At 46.5% G+C, this 18,087-nt stretch overlaps 1 pseudogene; it reads left to right on the top strand.

Annotated features, from left to right (window-relative positions):
* Positions 1-18,087, top strand: part of LOC120032727 — a 171,716-nt pseudogene that overhangs the window by 75,712 nt on the left and 77,917 nt on the right.

Genomic DNA, 18,087 nt, shown 5'->3' with positions numbered 1-18,087 from the left:
CGAGTGGCCATTTCAACCAGCCCCACCCGCTGGTTGTGCCCTCGCGAAAAAACACACAAACAACCTCAACGATCCCACCACCCTTATACGTGCTTAATGATAGTTAAACAATATACCCTTAAAACAACTAAACTAATCAATATATATATATATACATACCAAAACCCAATAGAGTGAAAAGAATTTCCATTCGCTCTCACAAACACTCCTGCTTGACGACTCACTCCCAGCATGCACTCCGAAGAGAGAGAGAGAGAGAGAGAGAGAGAGAGAGAGAGAGAGAGAGAGAGAGAGAGAGAGAGAGAGAGAGAGAGAGAGAGAGAGAGAGAGAGAGAGAGAGAGAGAGAGAGAGAGAGAGAGAGAGAGAGAGAGAGAGAGAGAGAGAGAGAGAGAGAGAGAGAGAGAGAGAGAGAGAGAGAGAGAGAGAGAGATACACGCTCTTTATTCTGCTCAACTTTTATTAGCATCGTTAAGTCATCCAGTCAGATGGTACGGTGTATGTTTCTCACTTTGTATGATTGTGTCTTTTTGGTTTGTGTATGTGCAGGTTCCAGCCAGCAGGCCTGGTAGAGAGGATCCAGGCTATAGCTCAGAACGTGTCCAACATGGCGGTCAGAGTGGAACAGATCCTCCAGAACAGCATGGCCGCCGGCAGAGGTACAATATTATAACACTAACATTACAGACTGGGTTATTGCTGTGCAATACATATGGAACTGCCCATGCCTTATTCACATCATTGGGGTGGCCCGAACCTGACTTTCTATCAACATTGCGCGGTTCCAGCAACTATGGTGGACGGCTAACTAGGCCAGCTCTGTGCATCTCGGCTTGGCTTTGGTGGGTTTGGTTCTTCCCACTCTATGAAAACACTAACCGTTGTAATCCTCGACGGGTAGTCAGAACACCAATTCCAACCTTTTCGAACGGCAACACCCGTCAGACTTTTCACACCTCAGATCTAAAGTACAGCGGCCGTGTCAAAGTGCCACACGACAAGTGATTGGCGTATGAAATGAATTGATGTGTGGGAAATAAAAGTAAGATCTAGTCGAATAAAACAAATCCACAGTACAGCCAGACGTGGAGTCGTTCTTCATTCCCGTCTCCATTTTATTGCTTTCCCTCCACTGCTGTTGACTTCTTCTGCCCAACTCCCCCTTTTTTAATCAAATCAGAAATAATTCTGCTACCGGCACAGACGATACCGATGCGTTGGAACCACACATACAGGAAAACACACACGCGCGCGGGCGTTTATCAAGGGAACTCAATCGACAGTCCTTAATCAACTCTTCTTCCCTCCTTCTCCCTCTCCTCAACCAGCAGCAAAGTCGTTACCAGAGGTAATTAGTCTTATCTCACTTTGTTTTCACGGTGAAGACGTGAGGGCAGAACCACAACCGCTTTTATTAATCACAGATGAAGACAAACCACACTCGGTGGACTTTATTGTGCGTTTCGACTCGAGCGCAGTGGTGATTCATCTCATGGCTGAGCGAGAGAGAGAGAGAGAGAGAGAGAGAGAGAGAGACGCACACGAGACGACGTGCTCGGAAGTTGGAATTCGCACCTCCCTCCCAGCCACCGCTTTTTTAGTTTCCGCGGGGGCCTCGAGTCTCGCGGGGGCCTCGAGTTTTTATCTAATTAGTCTGCTGCACATTTAATATGGCGACGCTTATTATTATTGGAATCAAAAGGAAGGAGTTGAAATCTTTTGTGTCGCTGGGAAATATGTGTGGCATGTTTGAGAGGAGAGAAGCTTGAGGGATGGAGTGACTGAGATAGACAGAGACAAAGCTTTCATTAGACACATGGAAGCTGTCAGAGAATGTTTTGTTCCAGAGAGAGGACTGTATAGAGAGAGCGAGAGAGATCTGGGGAAAAAGAGGTAGGGGGAGATTGAGAGAGTGGGAGTGAGGGAGGGAGAGGAAGCAGGAGATAGGAAGGAGAGAGAGCGACGGAGAGAGAGACTTAGTCCAAGACCGAAACCTCATCAATTGAACTTCCCGTCTTCTCCCATCCATACTGCTGGAACTTCGAGTTTCAACTCCAGTCTCTCTTCCTGGCTGTAGGCCCCCAGCTGCAGGGAGGCAGTTAGCCAACTCAATGGACCAGTTAATGCAGTGAGTGCAGCGTGAGTGAGCGGATACACATTGTACCGTTAGCCCGGGAGGGGTGGCAGCAGTGACGAGGGGTTGTATTTCTGTACCCCGCGGTGAACAGTGTGCACCAAAGCAGGCCGGATGTTGCATGGGAACCGATGGTACATATGGTTTGCTGAAAATGTTGTTAAATGTCTTTTTTAAGGATGTCTATTCTCTTCACGGAATAAGTATTCTGTTGCTATTCAAGGTGATGTAGGCGTGGATATGCGGTGGTTCTTCCTTTAGAAGTGTTGAGCTTATGCCGCGACCGTTTGTGGTAGATTGTGGTAAATTGCGTCGTTCTGGCAACAACGGCTGACACTTAAATCACGTGCCATATAATTCTGCGGCACCTTGCAAGCTGTGCTGCAGTACTTTCACAGGAAGAACCACTGTAAGGCTTAAAGAGTCTGTATGACTATGATGTGTTTTCTGTGTCTCCATAGTGTGTATCTATGATGTGTTTTCTGTGTCTTCACAGTGTGTAACTATGATATGTGTGTTCTATATCTCCACAGTGTGTAACTATGATGTGTGTGTTCTATATCTCCACAGTGTGTAACTATGAGGTGTGTGTTCTATGTCTCCACAGTGTGTAACTATGATGTGTGTGTTCTATATCTTCACAGTGTGTAACTATGATGTGTGTGTTCTATATCTCCACAGTGTGTAACTATGATGTGTGTGTTCTATACCTCCACAGTGTGTAACTATGATGTGTGTGTTCTATATCTCCACAGTGTGTAACTATGATGTGTGTGTTCTATACCTCCACAGTGTGTAACTATGATGTGTGTGTTCTATATCTCCACAGTGTGTAACTATGATGTGTGTGTTCTATATCTCCACAGTGTGTAACTATGATGTGTGTGTTCTATATCTCCACAGTGTGTAACTATGATGTGTGTGTTCTATATCTCCACAGTGTGTAACTATGATGTGTGTGTTCTATAACTCCACAGTGTGTAACTATGATGTGTGTGTTCTATATCTCCACAGTGTGTAACTATGATGTGTGTGTTCTATATCTCCACAGTGTGTAACTATGATGTGTGTGTTCTATATCTCCACAGTGTGTAACTATGATGTGTGTGTTCTATATCTCCACAGTGTGTAACTATGATGTGTGTGTTCTATATCTCCACAGTGTGTAACTATGATGTGTGTGTTCTATATCTCCACAGTGTGTAACTATGATGTGTGTGTTCTATATCTCCACAGTGTGTAACTATGATGTGTGTGTTCTATATCTCCACAGTGTGTAACTATGATGTGTGTGTTCTATATCTCCACAGTGTGTAACTATGATGTGTGTGTTCTATATCTCCACAGTGTGTAACTATGATGTGTGTGTTCTATATCTCCACAGTGTGTAACTATGATGTGTGTGTTCTATATCTCCACAGTGTGTAACTATGATATGTGTGTCTCTTCTCTTCAGCAGTGAGAGACGGCTCATCAGGCCAGTGTGAGGTACCCAGAGATCCCCGCTACCCAGACTGCCCTGGAAAAGTGGATGTGAGTTTCTCTCCGTCTATCTAGCTAGGCTATAAGAGATTCTCCTGATATCTTATAACCAATGTTCCCTCTAAGCTCCCCGGGACTGCCGTGCAGAATAAATATACGCCCGCGCACAGAAGCACGAGATTGAACTTCACTCAACTTTCTAGAGTTTTCCCCCTTAGTTAATACTATCAACGTTTCCCTTTATTGTGGGAATTGTGGTCGAATCAAAGCAATATTAGCCACTTTCAATGCAACATTCCGAAACAAAACAAAGACATTTTGTTGTAGGTAGAACGCATCGGAGTAGGATTCTATTGCATTGACACGCTTGACTCAGCCCCTACTCTACACAGACTTGTGAGGCATAACCAATCAGAGCTGGAGTAGGCCTATATGCAAATAGACCATTGCCATATATGGATCTGTGCCGATCACTTTAAACTGGACTATGTTTACAGCATGAGCGGACTATGTTTACAGCATGAGCATGTTTTGAGATTAAAGAGAGAGCTGCATGTAGCCACGTGTGCACATTTGTTCATATCCTTTGCTAGTTAGTGAGTTATTAGCCCAGTTATAGATCATTTGTGTCTGCAATGGGGGAGTGATTGCTTCCTATAAGAGGACAAAACATGTGCATTTCTAGACATCTTTGAAAAGTTTCTTTGTCTTAAAGGGGCAGTTCTGTATTTTGAGACAGACTTGAATAAGCTAAGTAGCCAATAGGCAGAGGTTAGCATAATTTGTCTGATTCTCTGTAATAATGGTATGGGAATAATAATGCATTTTATTTTGTAAAGAGGTTTCGTGTATCCAACAACATGTTCAGTCACCTCCTTGTCTGAAGGACAAGTGGATAAACAGGTTAATGTGAAGTCCTGCATGTTCTTTTTTCAAAAGTCTCATGGAATGCAGGCATACCTTGAACACCGCACATTGGCAGCTACTGTAGGCTGAATGATAGAACAGCTATTTCCATGTTAAAATGTGATGAGATGCATTTTCTCCATTGCTTTTGATGGTAGGCCACTCTGGTAGGCCTTCATTACGATCAAATAGCTACAGTAGCCTACTTAGCCACTGTTATGACTGTAACTTAAAGCGGGTACAGCCTCAGTGTTCACAGTAAACGAGCGCTGGAAGTTGCACAGAACATTTCACAACATTCAAGTTTGCGCTCAGCAGAAAATTAGAGGGAACATTACTTATAACCCGTAATTCCATCCAACTGTACATAGGAACTTAGGTACATCTAATATATGATGAAGCAGTAGAAAACTCCCTATCGTTTATTATATGACCTGTGGCAATTGTTTTATTCGTTGATTTGTGTTTAACAAAGCCAAAGTCACCTGACCTTTAAACGTTGACCCGTGTATCACCAGTGGATGCGTGCCCGCTGGACGTCAGACCCGTGCTATGCCTTCTACGGGGTGGACGGCTCCGACTGCTCCTTCCTCATCTACCTGAGCGAGGTGGAGTGGTTCTGCCCCCCTCTGGCCTGGAGGAACCACAGCAGCCCGCCCACCGTCCAAACACACACACGCCAGACCGCCACCACCAAGAGACAGGTGAGACACACACACAGAACCCTTCCTACCATCCATACACACACAGACACCGGACAACCACCATCAAGAGACTGGGAAGAGGGACACACACACTCACGCACGCAAAGGAAGACGCATACACTCGCAAAAGCAGATGCGCGTATACGCACGAGCCCTGCTAAGAGACGCATAGCTAAAGCGTACATGTTTAAGCACTTACACGCACTAATTCACACTCAAAAGAGCACAGCCAATAGACAAATTAATCTTCATACTCAGACTGTATAAGCTTGAATGGTAGATATGAAAACACATTCATATGAACGCACGCCCGCCTTCTCTGCTAATTGTTTTACTGTGTTCATCCCTCTCCTCCCTCTCCTCCCTCTGCTCCCTCTCTTCCCTCTCTTCCCTCTCATCCCTCTCTTCCCTCTCATCCCTCTCCTCCCTCTTGTCCCTCTGCTCCCTCTCCTCCCTCTGCTCTCTATGCTCCCTCTCCTCCCTCTCCTCCCTCTCGTCCCTCTGCTCCCTCTCCTCCCTCTCCTCCCTCTTGTCCCTCTGCTCCCTCTGCTCCCTCTCCTCCCTCTCCTCCCTCTGCTCTCTCTGCTCCCTCTCCTCCCTCTTGTCCCTCTGCTCCCTCTCCTCCCTCTTCTCTCTCTGCTCCCTCTCCTCCCTCTTGTCCCTCTGCTCCCTCTTGTCCCTCTGCTCCCTCTCTTCCCTCTCCTCCCTCTGCTCCCTCTCTTCCCTCTCCTCCCTCTCATCCCTCTTGTCCCTCTGCTCCCTCTGCTCCCTCTTGTCCCTCTGCTCCCTCTCCTCCCTCTCATCCCTCTCCTCCCTCTCCTCCCTCTGCTCCCTCTCCTCCCTCTGCTCCCTCTGCTCCCTCTGCTCCCTCTCTTCCCACTCCTCCCTCTCCTCCCTCTCCTCCCTCTCCTCCCTCTCCTCCCTCTCCTCCCTCTCTTCCCTCTCCTCCCTCTCGTCCCTCTCCTCCCTCTCCTCCCTCTCCTCCCTCTCGTCCCTCTTGTCCCTCTGCTCCCTCTCCTCCCTCTCGTCCCTCTTGTCCCTCTCCTCCCTCTCCTCCCTCTCTTCCCTCTGCTCCCTCTCTTCCCTCTCTTCCCTCTCCTCCCTCTCCTCCCTCTGCTCCCTCTCTTCCCTCTCTTCCCTCTTGTCCCTCTGCTCCCTCTCTTCCCTCTCCTCCCTCTCCTCCCTCTTGTCCCTCTGCTCCCTCTCCTCCCTCTCCTCCCTCTGCTCCCTTTCTTCCCTCTCCTCCCTCTCTTCCCTCTCCTCTTTCTCCTCCCTCTCTTCCCTCTCCTCCCTCTCCTCCCTCTCTCATTGTACTGCTGTATAGCAATCTCCACACGCAGCACAAATGAACTCTTTACACTCAAACATGCAGCTCAGTGCCTGATACTATTTGCAGAACAGTGTTCAAGGCTGAGTCAATACAGTCCCTGCACAGCTATTAACCAGGTTCAGAGATACCTACACACAGAGAGATCCCTGAACACAAGGTGTGTGTGTGTGTGTGTGTGTGTGTGTGTGTGTGTGTGTCTTTGTGTGTGTGATCTGTGTGTGTGAGTGTGAATGCTGGATGTATTTGTGTGAATTGTCTGCTGTACTTTAGTATTGAATAGCTTATTAGTGTTTGGCAACATTCCTAATTACAGCTGTGATTCTGTTAGCCAGATAATCTAGGCCATTTATAGCAGGGTCTTTGAGTGAGTATATAGGTGTGTGTGTGTGTGTGTGTGTGTGTGTGTGTGTGTGTGTGTGTGTGTGTGTGTGTGTGTGTGTGTGTGTGTGTGTGTGTGTGTGTGTGTGTGTGTGTCTCTGTGTGTGTGTGTGTGTGTGTGTGTGTGTGTGTGTGTGTGTGTGTGTGTGTGTCTTTGTGTGTGTGATCTGTGTGTGTGAGTGTGAATGCTGGATGTATTTGTGTGAATTGTCTGCTGTACTTTAGTATTGAATAGCTTATTAGTGTTTGGCAACATTCCTAATTACAGCTGTGATTCTGTTAGCCAGATAATCTAGGCCATTTATAGCAGGGTCTTTGAGTGAGTATATAGGTGTGTGTGTGTGTGTGTGTGTGTGTGTGTCTCTGTGTGTGTGTGTGTGTGTGTGTGTGTGTGTGTGTGTGTGTGTGTGTGTGTGTGTGTGTGTGTGTGTGTGTGTGTGTGTGTGTGTGTGTCTCTGTGTGTGTGTGTGTGTGTGTCTCTGTGTGTGTGTGTGTGTGTGTCTCTCTGTGTGTGTGTGTGTCTGTCTGTGTGTGTGTGTGTCTGTGTGTCTGTCTGTTTGTGTGTGTGTGTGTGTGTCTCTGTCTGTCTGTCTGTCTGTCTGTCTGTCTGTCTGTCTGTCTGTCTGTCTGTCTGTCTGTCTGTCTGTCTGTCTGTCTGTCTGTCTGCGTCTGTGTGATAGACAGAGAGAGAGAGACTTTTAGATTACACAGTCATAGCATGTTTAACTAGCACAGGTTCCTCTAGAGACTTAGCTTGCTGTACTATCTCCCCAGAGAACACAGGCTGCACACACTCCTCTGAACTACTGTGTTCCTATTGCAGGGGGAATGTGGGAGAGGAGCCTGTGTGGGTAGCTATCATGTAATGCCATGTTCAGTATATCTGTAGGCTTGCTCCAGTTGACCTCCTCTCTTCTCATCCTTCCTCCCACACTCTCTCCGTCTCACACCCTCTTCTTGTGTCTTTCTTCACTACTTACACTCTCTCGGCATCTCTGTAAAGTTATAGGCTTTTATTGTTTTGGATTTTAGATCTCTCTCTTTCTCTCTCCCTCTCTCTCTCTCTCCCTCCCCCTCCCTATAGGCTGCGTTCCGTACAGACCTGTCATCGCTGCTGGACCTGGTTGGCACGGGGAAAGAGTCACTGAGCTTCATGAAGCGTCGCATGAGGAGGCTGGCATCACAGTGGGGCACGGCCGCCCAGCGCCTCCACGCCAAGCTGCGCCAACGCTGGAGGGAACAGAAGAAGGTAGAGGGAGAGGGAGAGGGAGAGGGAGAGGGAGAGGGAGAGGGAGAGAGGGAGAGGGAGAGAGGGAGAGAGAGGCACCTGGAACAAACACATCCGCCCACCTCGTAGATTTTACCCCTTCCAGGGAAGAAGCATGGGACACTTTTACACAGATTTTCTTTCCCACCGCCTTGAACTCCTCCAGCTCCGGGGTATCCAAGGAAAGCAGCATCCCCACGTCCTCCTCTAATGCCCCCGCCGCAGCACTAACATTCAGCACAGGGAACACATAATCCAGACCCTCCGTCCACCGATCAGAATTGGAAGTGTCAGTCACATACTGCCGATGAAGTACTGGCAAGGAATCGCAGATGATTGGATCCCCGCTCTTTCTCCCAGCTCCTCCAGCGATCTGCTCCTGCTCCGCATCAGATGACCCAGCTTGGTTCACCCCACACTTAACAGGCATGAATGTAGGCTGGCTGAACCCACAGCACAGGACTGGATGGCAGTGTTGTAAAAAAGAGGCTCTTCAAAAAGCCACATCCCTTGTGGCGTGCCGGCCTTACGGGACTTAACAAAAACTCTCCAAGCCTGCATAACAGACTCATAAGCCAGTCAAGCCAGACAATTCACCCCCCTCTAGCTATAAGAGGAACAGATGCTTGTCTAAGCCCAAACAGCCCGCTCTCCTCATCAATGTATAGGCTGTGTCAACCCAGCTAGAACCAGTGGGCTGCTTAAAGCCGGAAAATCCCTCTGAAGCTCTTGTATCAGACCCCCCCATGGGTGTAAAATCATTAGTCTGTGCCACAGGGTAGAGGCAGCTAGATTATTGGCTACCAGCACCCTTCCCCTATAAGACAGCTGGGGTAGCACCCATTTCCACCTTGACAATCTGGCACACACTTTCTCCACTACACCCTCCCAGTTCTTTTTCTGAAAGACATCGGAGCCTAGAAAAAACCCCAGTCTTCATACCATCTCTGCCCCACTGAATCTCCCCTGGTAACCGTGGAGCGGACCCCATCTGAAGCCCCCCTGGTAACCGTGGAGCGGACCCCATCTGAATCCCCCCTGGTAACCGTGGAGCGGACCCCATCTGAAGCCCCCCTGGTAACCGTGGAGCGGACCCCATCTGAAGCCCCCCATGTAACCGTGGAGCGGACCCCATCTGAAGCTGACCTGCCCACAGCGCTTCACTCTTTTCCCAATTGACTCTAGCTAAGAAGGCCCCCTCATACACCTTTAAAGCGTTTGAGAGAACCTTAACATCCTCACCCCCTGTAATAAAAACTGTCAGGTCATCTGCATACGCAGACAGTGCTATCGTGGAACCCTTCATTGCCCCTGGCACAGAGAAACCAGTAAGCCTTGCTCTTAAAAAACAAAGCATTGGTTCAATTGCCAGACAATATAACTGTCCTGAAATTGGGCATCCCTGCCTGATACCAATTTGGACGGGGATGGGGCTACTCAAACCACCCCCCCCCCCCCCCCCCCCCCACCTTCACCATACATGAGGCCCCAGCATACAGTAAAGTCATCCAAGACAAAATAATCCCCAAACCCAAAAGCTTTCATTGTTATGAAGAAGTACTGGTGGTCCACACGGTCAAAAGCCTTCCTCTGACCCAAAGAAAGCAAACCCACATTCACATCAGACAGTTTACAAATGTCTAAAACATCTCTTATCAGAAACAAGTTGTCAACAATAGAGAGGTCAGGTACACAGTAAGACTGGTCCTTGTGGACCAACAGCCCCAGATACTCTTTCAACCTGTTTGAGAGACATTTAGATACAATTTTATATTCTGCACACAGCAATGCAACAGGTCTCCAATTTTTTTGAAGAGCCAAATTCCCCTTTTTTTGGCAACAATGAAAGCACAGCACGTTGACAGGATACAGGAAGAGAACCCTCATGAAAAGATTCACACACCACTTCATAACCCCCCCCCCCCAATAAACCCCCAAAAGTGCTTATAAAACTCAGATGGTAAACCATCAATGCCAGGGGCTCGGCCTGATGAGAGCTGCATAACTGCTGTGGACAGCTCTTGCAGTGTAATGTCAGGGTCCAATACGACTCTCTGCTCAGGTCCCAATTGAGGAAGACCGTGTAACAACTGTTCAGTACACAGAGAGTCACAATCCTCCGCCTTATAGAGGGCCGAGTAGAAATCCACGGCATGTTGACGCATTTCACTGTCATCCGTGGTCACCTTCCCATCAGGGAGACGAAGGCAGACCATCTGTTTACGTTGCAATGTCGACTGTCCTACTGTAGTTTCTTTTTAAAGCGCTAGGAGCATCCATATCCTTGAGGGAAGCGAAACGAGACCTAATCAAGGCACCCTTCACTCTTTCATGCAGAAACGACCTCAGTTCATGTCTCTTGTCCTGTAAGGTCATTAGTCCGGTGTCATTCTGAGTGAGCAACTTCAATTCAATAGATTTGATGTCCTGTTCAAGGGCCCTGATAGTCTCTTTAACTTCAATACGAGAGAGAGCAGTATACTGTTGACAAAACACTTGTATTTGGGCCTTCCCAGCCTCCCACCATTGTCTCAAGGACTCAAAATTACATTTAGTAACACTCCATTTTTCACAAAACATGAAATCATGTAACAATTTAACATTAAAATACCAATAAGATGATGTGGACAGGACACGTGAATATCAACAGTAACATTATGGTGATCAGAGAAACCCACAGGAGTAATGTCACACCTTCCAACCCTACTACAGTAGTGATCAGATACATACAACCTGTCTAACCTTCCAACCCTACTACAGTAGTGATCAGATACATACAACCTGTCTAACCTTCCAACCCTACTACAGTAGTGATCAGATATATACAACCTGTTGTCGTGTCTTTGGCTTAGTGATATGACATGCTATTCTATAAAATCCTTTCTCTGTAATTAATATTACCTGATTGAGTTAATCATGTAAATGTAATTAACTAGAAAGTCGGGGCACCACGAAATAATATTTATAGAGCTGTTATCTTCCGAATAAACTCTTAAAGACCTAGTAATATTTTACATCAATAGCAGTCAATATTAATCGTCACCTTATTTCAGTCTCATCTGAAAGTTGTAAATTCTTGGTTATCTTCACGAACCCTGGCTAACAAGTTGAATCAGCAATACAAAATTGGGTTTAATTATTTATTTACTAAATACCTAACTAATCACACAGAATTACATATACACAGAATGAACCATACATTGATTACAAATTATGTCATAAAGGAAAACGTCCCCAGCGGACGGAACAGATATGACAGCTGGTTACCCAAAGAAAAGGGGGTTGGGTTTGAGTGAAAGAGCAGGAAGACTGAAGAACAAAGGGAGAAGATATGTCTCTATCGGGCCGTAGGCAGCTACTCTATCGTAAATACAGAATCTTATGCATTCTAAATTACCGCCCATTTGGAAAAGGAAAATGCAATAAATATTTACTCTGAGCTGCGCTTCAATAGGTTGGTGGTAGATGGAAGGCCGTGTTGCCCAACAGAGTCCTTTGTCCTTTGAAGAGTGTCTCTGGTGGTGAACGGGAAACGTTGTAGTGTCGTCGTTGTGTGGTAGACGGGATACTCTGTCTGTCCTCTCCTAGCCCACGTTTACAGCGGCCGCTGCTGACTCAACGGCTAGGAGGTATCACTTCTGTAGCGAATAAGAGTTCAAAGTTCATACCATTTGCAACCAAAGCTCACGCTGAGGTTGGCTTCGTTCTGTAGTTATTATCCTTCTGACATCGGATCGTCATCCTAATGTACCCGGAACAGATGCTTACATTTTCATCAAGGGCCTATATAGTGGAGGGAGAGAAGGGTGTGCTTCATAGTTTATAACCCATGTCTCTTCACAGGGGCGGACCACTGATTGAGCAGAGCCCTAACCTTATGAAAACCCAAATCTCTCATTTGGAAGCTAAAATTACATTTAATCTTTTCACCAATCATTTTATATTTAAGCATTTGAATTGCACAACAATTCCATGTGAATCTGATAACTATAATATGTAGACTTTCCTAGATACAGTTTAGGTCATCCTGTCATCAGTCATAATGTCTCAGATGACAACCGAACTGACATCATATTCATTAAGTACCAACGCATATTTTCAACTGGTTCTAGTACCGAAATATGGTTCCTTTCCGTCCACTTGTTTGATGTTCCCAGACTCTCTGTTTAACAAAGGCTATTCAAGAGTCCCTCTGTAGAGTCAAGAGAGAGGGAAGGGAGAAAGGTATTTATGGGGGGTTCATAAACCTTACCCACAGGCCAACGTCATGATACTGTCTAACCTTCCAAACCTACTACAGTAGTGATCAGATACATACAACCTGTCTAACCTTCCAACCCTACTACAGTAGTGATCAGATACATACAACCTGTCTAACCTTCCAACCCTACTGCAGTAGTGATCAGATACATACAACCTGTCTAACCTTCCAACCCTACTGCAGTAGTGATCAGATACATACAACCTGTCTAACCTTCCCACCCTACTACAGTAGTGATCAGATACATACAACCTGTCTAACCTTCCAAACCTACTACAGTAGTGATCAGATACATACAACCTGTCTAACCTTCCAACCCTACTGCAGTAGTGATCAGATACATACAACCTGTCTAACCTTCCAACCCTACTGCAGTAGTGATCAGATACATACAACCTGTCTAACCTTCCAACCCTACTACAGTAGTGATCAGATACATACAACCTGTCTAACCTTCCAACCCTACTACAGTAGTGATCAGATACATACAACCTGTCTAACCTTCCAACCCTACTGCAGTAGTGATCAGATACATACAACCTGTCTAACCTTCCAACCCTACTACAGTAGTGGTCAGATACATACAACCTGTCTAACCTTCCAACCCTACTGCAGTAGTGATCAGATACATACAACCTGTCTAACCTTCCAACCCTACTGCAGTAGTGATCAGATACATACAACCTGTCTAACCTTCCAACCCTACTACAGTAGTGATCAGATACATACAACCTGTCTAACCTTCCAACCCTACTACAGTAGTGATCAGATACATACAACCTGTCTAACCTTCCAACCCTACTACAGTAGTGATCAGATACATACAACCTGTCTAACCTTCCAACCCTACTGCAGTAGTGATCAGATACATACAACCTGTCTAACCTTCCAACCCTACTACAGTAGTGGTCAGATACATACAACCTGTCTAACCTTCCAACCCTACTGCAGTAGTGATCAGATACATACAACCTGTCTGACCTTGCTGCACTGACACCACCTTCGTTAACCTTTAGCCATGTGTACTGCCTAACTTTTGCATTCCTTACTCTCCACACATCAGAAAGCTCAAACTCAGTTAATAGACCAGACAGACAAGTCCCCCCCTAAAACCATACACCCCTCTTGGTCACACTGTCTTAAGGTTTCCTTTATTTAATCAAATACAGCAATACGCTCTGTACAAGTACAGTAGAGAGAGAGAGAGAGGTAGAGAGTGAGAAAGAGGTAGAGAGAGAGAGAGGTACAGTAGAGAGAGAAAGAGGTAGAGAGAGAAAGAGGTAGAGAGAGAGAGGTACAGTAGAGAGAGAAAGAGGTAGAGAGAGAGGTACAGTAGAGAGAGAGAGAGGTAGAGAGAGAGAAAGAGGTAGAGAGAGGTAGAGAGAGAGAGAGAGAGAGAGAGAGAGAGAGAGGTACAGTAGAGAGAGAAAGAGGTAGAGAGAGAGAGAGAGAGGTACAGTAGAGAGAGAAAGAGGTAGAGAGAGAGAAAGAGGTAGAGAGAGAGAGAGAGGTACAGTAGAGAGAGAAAGAGGTAGAGAGAGAGAGGTACAGTAGAGAGAGAAAGAGGTAGAGAGAGAGAGGTACAGTAGAGAGAGAGAGAGGTAGAGAGAGAGAAAGAGGTAGAGAGAGAGAGAGAGAGGTACAGTAGAGAGAGAAAGAGGTAGAGAGAGAGAGAGAGGTACAGTAGAGAGAGAAAGAGGTAGAGAGAGAGAAAGAGGTAGAGAGAGAGAGAGGTACAGTAGAGAGAGAAAGAGGTAGAGAGAGAGAGAGAGGTACAGTAGAGAGAGAAAGAGGTCGAGAGAGAGAGAGAGAGGTACAGTAGAGAGTGAAAGAGATAGAGAGGGGTACAGTAGAGAGCGAAAGAGATAGAGAGAGAGAGGTACAGTAGAGAGAGAGAGGTAGAGAGAGAGAAAGAGGTAGAGAGGTAGAGAGAGAGAGGTACAGTAGAGAGAGAGAGAGAGAGAGAAGGGGGTGGTTGTCTTGTTTTGTTATTGCATTTGCTTGTTGCCACATTCAGTCAGGGAATTCAGTGGTATTCAGTTTTTGCAAATGAAAGAAGGAAGGTACATGAAAGAAAGAGTGAAAGTGAGTTCTCCCTTTCCCTTCCCCGTGTTGCCACCTTCAATGAATGCAGTTTGTTCTATTATTGTGTCATGCACACTCAGCAACATGATCAAGTGAAGAGAGACTGGTAAACAATAGTGAAAGGGAGAGAGAGGGAGGACCCGGAGAACTCGAAAGATGGAGCGGAACGAGAGGTCATAAAAGAACAGGCCCTCATCCTTCACTCCTCACATCTGTCTCTGCCCGTTTCTCTCGCTCAAAAAAGGCAACAGGCCTCAAATAGGCGTCCATCCACACAGAGCCTCCACAGTATTGATTAATGGAGCCGTCTTGTGCCTCAAACGCATGACGTGGATTTGTTAATTTATATCGGTCCTCTCCTTCTCTCTCCGACTGTGTGATACTGTGCTGTCTCTACACCAGATGTTTCAGTGCCTTAACTGCACTTTTAGTGCGCGGGTCCAAAGCTGTTTATCATGACGTAATTGCTAGACAGAGGCTGTTGTGTGTGCTGATTAATACTGATAGGGGATCAGTGTACAGCCCATGATGGAGTGCGTAATATGTGGATAATATCTGATCCCAGATCAGGTGTTGACTGTCCTTATCTGGTATGCTTGTGTGTCTACCCCACCAGTAGACGACGTGTCAGGAACTAAAGAACTAAAAATGAAACACGTGGGAGTCCTCTACAGCGGGTTGAGGAAAAGCAGCCTGCCACCATTTAACTCTGACCCCTGTGCTTCCTATCTTTTCCTCAATTCCTGCTCTTCCTCCCTCTCTGCCTTTGTCTCTGACTCCTCTCCACTGATGCAATCCCGATTTAGTATTCTTCTCCGGTTCACTTTTTAACCTTCCAAAGTGTTCTGGGGATTAAATTCTGTTTCCCTTGATTGAGTTTGTTTGGTTTGTTTATTGTGTATGCTCCCGGAAAAGGAATAACTTCATGGAGCGGAGAGAGAGAGAATGGGAGAGGGAAGGAGAGAGAGCCAAAGGGAGAGGGAAGGAGAGAGAGACAAAGGGAGAGGGAAGGCGAGAGAGCCAAAGGGAGAGGGAAGGAGAGAGAGACAAAGGGAGAGGGAAGGAGAGAGAGACAAAGGGAGAGGGAAGGAGAGAGAGACAAAGGGAGAGAGAAGGAGAGAGAGACAAAGGGAGAGAGAAGGAGAGAGAGACAAAGGGAGAGGGAAGGAGAGAGAGACAAAGGGAGAGAGAAGGAGAGAGAGACAAAGGGAGAGGGAAGGAGAGAGAGACAAAGGGAGAGAGAAGGAGAGAGAGACAAAGGGAGAGGGAAGGAGAGAGAGACAAAGGGAGAGGGAAGGAGAGAGACATAGAGAGAGGGAAGGAGAGAGACATAGAGAGAGAATAACCATTATTTCACCTGTCAGTGGCAGAAACAGGGACAGGGAAGGGATCCCAGGAGAGCATGGAATAGAGGAGTCTTTGTCTGTGTGTGTCTGTGTGTACCGTTTTACATTTTCTATAATATATGCCACTCAACGGAGACTGTTATCCAAAGAGACTTACAGTGCAGTGAGTGCATATTCAGTGCATATATTTCTAGTTCATGTGTGTGAATAGTAAACAAACAAAAAATTGACCAACTGGGGACATTTTGTTGGTCACCACGAGGTCAAATGCTATTTCTAGGGGATTAAGGGTTATGGTTAGAATTAGCGTTAGGGTTAGAATTAGTGTTAGGGTTAGAATTACGTTAAGGGTTATGGTTAGGAGTTAGGGTTAAGGTTAGGGTTAAGGTTAGGGTATGTTTAAGAGTACAGGTTGGGGTTAGGTTTAGGGTTAGGGGTTAGGGAAAATAGGATTTTGAATGGGAATGAATTGTATGTCCCCACAAGGTTAGCTGTACAAGACTGTGTGCGTGTGTGCGTGTGTGCGTGTGTGCGTGTGTGCGTGTGTGAGAGTGTGAGAGTGTGAGAGTGTGAGAGTGTGAGAGTGTGAGAGTGTGAGAGTGTGAGAGAGAGAGAGAGAGAGAGAGAGAGAGAGAGAGAGAGAGAGAGAGAGAGAGAGAGAGAGAGAGAGAGAGAGAGAGAGAGAGAGAGAGAGAGAGAGAGAGAGAGAGAGAGAGAGAGAGAGAGAGAGAGAGAGAGAGAGAGAGAGAGAGATCCTGACTGACTAACTGTGGGACGCCCCAAAGGTCTCCTAATGAATTTCAATCATTTCCCTGTCCAGTCAGTTTGAACCTTTCCTGATAGCTGTATAACACCTGAGGAGTTTCAACCTAGTTCTTTAAACTAGAACATCACTGAGGCAAACTGTAACAACCCTTATCATTGATGATAATGACTTACTTTTATGCAGAGTTTGAGTCTGAAAGTGATCTGAATTGAAAGAAGGAACTCACCACATCCACCAGCATTTCCTACAACACACCCTGTTCTGTTGCACTGAAATACTCCAACACAGAAGCATAGTCCAACACTGAGCGTGGAAATCAAGTATTTGTGGACAAAGAAAGAGAGCGTTGAAGCTCCAAAGCAGTGATAAACAAACTGAATAGAAACATATAGAAACAAACTGAATAGAAACATATAGAAACAAACTGAATAGAAAGGTGTTTTTAACGATGGAGGAATGGGAATCTCTGCTACGCAGCCGCAGCCTGAGCAACGCTCTTAGAACACGGCGCTATCTAGAACCTAAAGGGTTCTTCGGCTGTCACCATAGGAGAACCCTTTGAAGAACCCTGGTTGGGGTCAGGTAGAACCATTTTGACTCCAAGTAGAACCATTTTGGGTTCCATGTAGAAACCCCATCCAAAGAGGGTTCTACCTGGAACCAAGAAGTGTTCTACCTGGAACTAAAAAGGGTTCTCTTATAGGGACAGCCGAAGAACCCTTTCGGAACCCTTTATCTAAGAGCGTATAGGAGAGCAGCATGAACTGCATTTCTCCCTTCAATTCCAGTTTGATGAGCAGCTGAGTCTATGTATGCTGTTCTTTACAAAACAATCCTAGCACTTAAATACCCCTTGTGTGTGTGTGTGTGTGTGTGTGTGTGTGTGTGTGTGTGTGTGTGTGTGTGTGTGTGTGTGTGTGTGTGTGTGTGTGTGTGTGTGTGTGTGTGTGTGTGTGTGTGTGTGTGTGTGTGTGTGTGTGTGTGTGTGTGTGTGTGTGTGTGTGTGTGTGTGTGTGTGTGTGTGTGTGTGTGTGTGTGTGTGTGTGTGAGTGCGTGCGTGCGTGTGTGCGTGCGTGCGTGCGTGTGTGTGATGACCTCATCACTCTTGGTGTTCCTTAGACAGTAAACTGACCTACAACCTACAGTAGCGGGTAAGATACAGTATGCAGCCGTGATGGGACAGGGGTAAAAGGGGAGGGTAGAGGCTGTAGTTGGCAGTGCCAGCTTGTGTGCCACCCTCACCCCCCGACCCCTTCACTCAGACATCTGTGCCCGTCGGACTGGCTGGTGTAAGGGCAGTGTGTGGGCACGCAGGTTTGTTAAGAGCGCAACAGATGCCCGAACACACACACATACGCACTCACACAGGCACGCAAGCGCACACACCTCCCTACACACCACCCTGCTAACGGTGCACCAGGTTAAACATG

Source organism: Salvelinus namaycush, chromosome 39 (assembly GCF_016432855.1).
Source record: "Salvelinus namaycush isolate Seneca chromosome 39, SaNama_1.0, whole genome shotgun sequence".
NCBI lineage: Eukaryota > Metazoa > Chordata > Actinopteri > Salmoniformes > Salmonidae > Salvelinus > Salvelinus namaycush.
The sequence above is the reverse complement of the archived record's forward strand: the minus strand, read 5'-3'. Positions and strand labels throughout refer to the sequence as shown.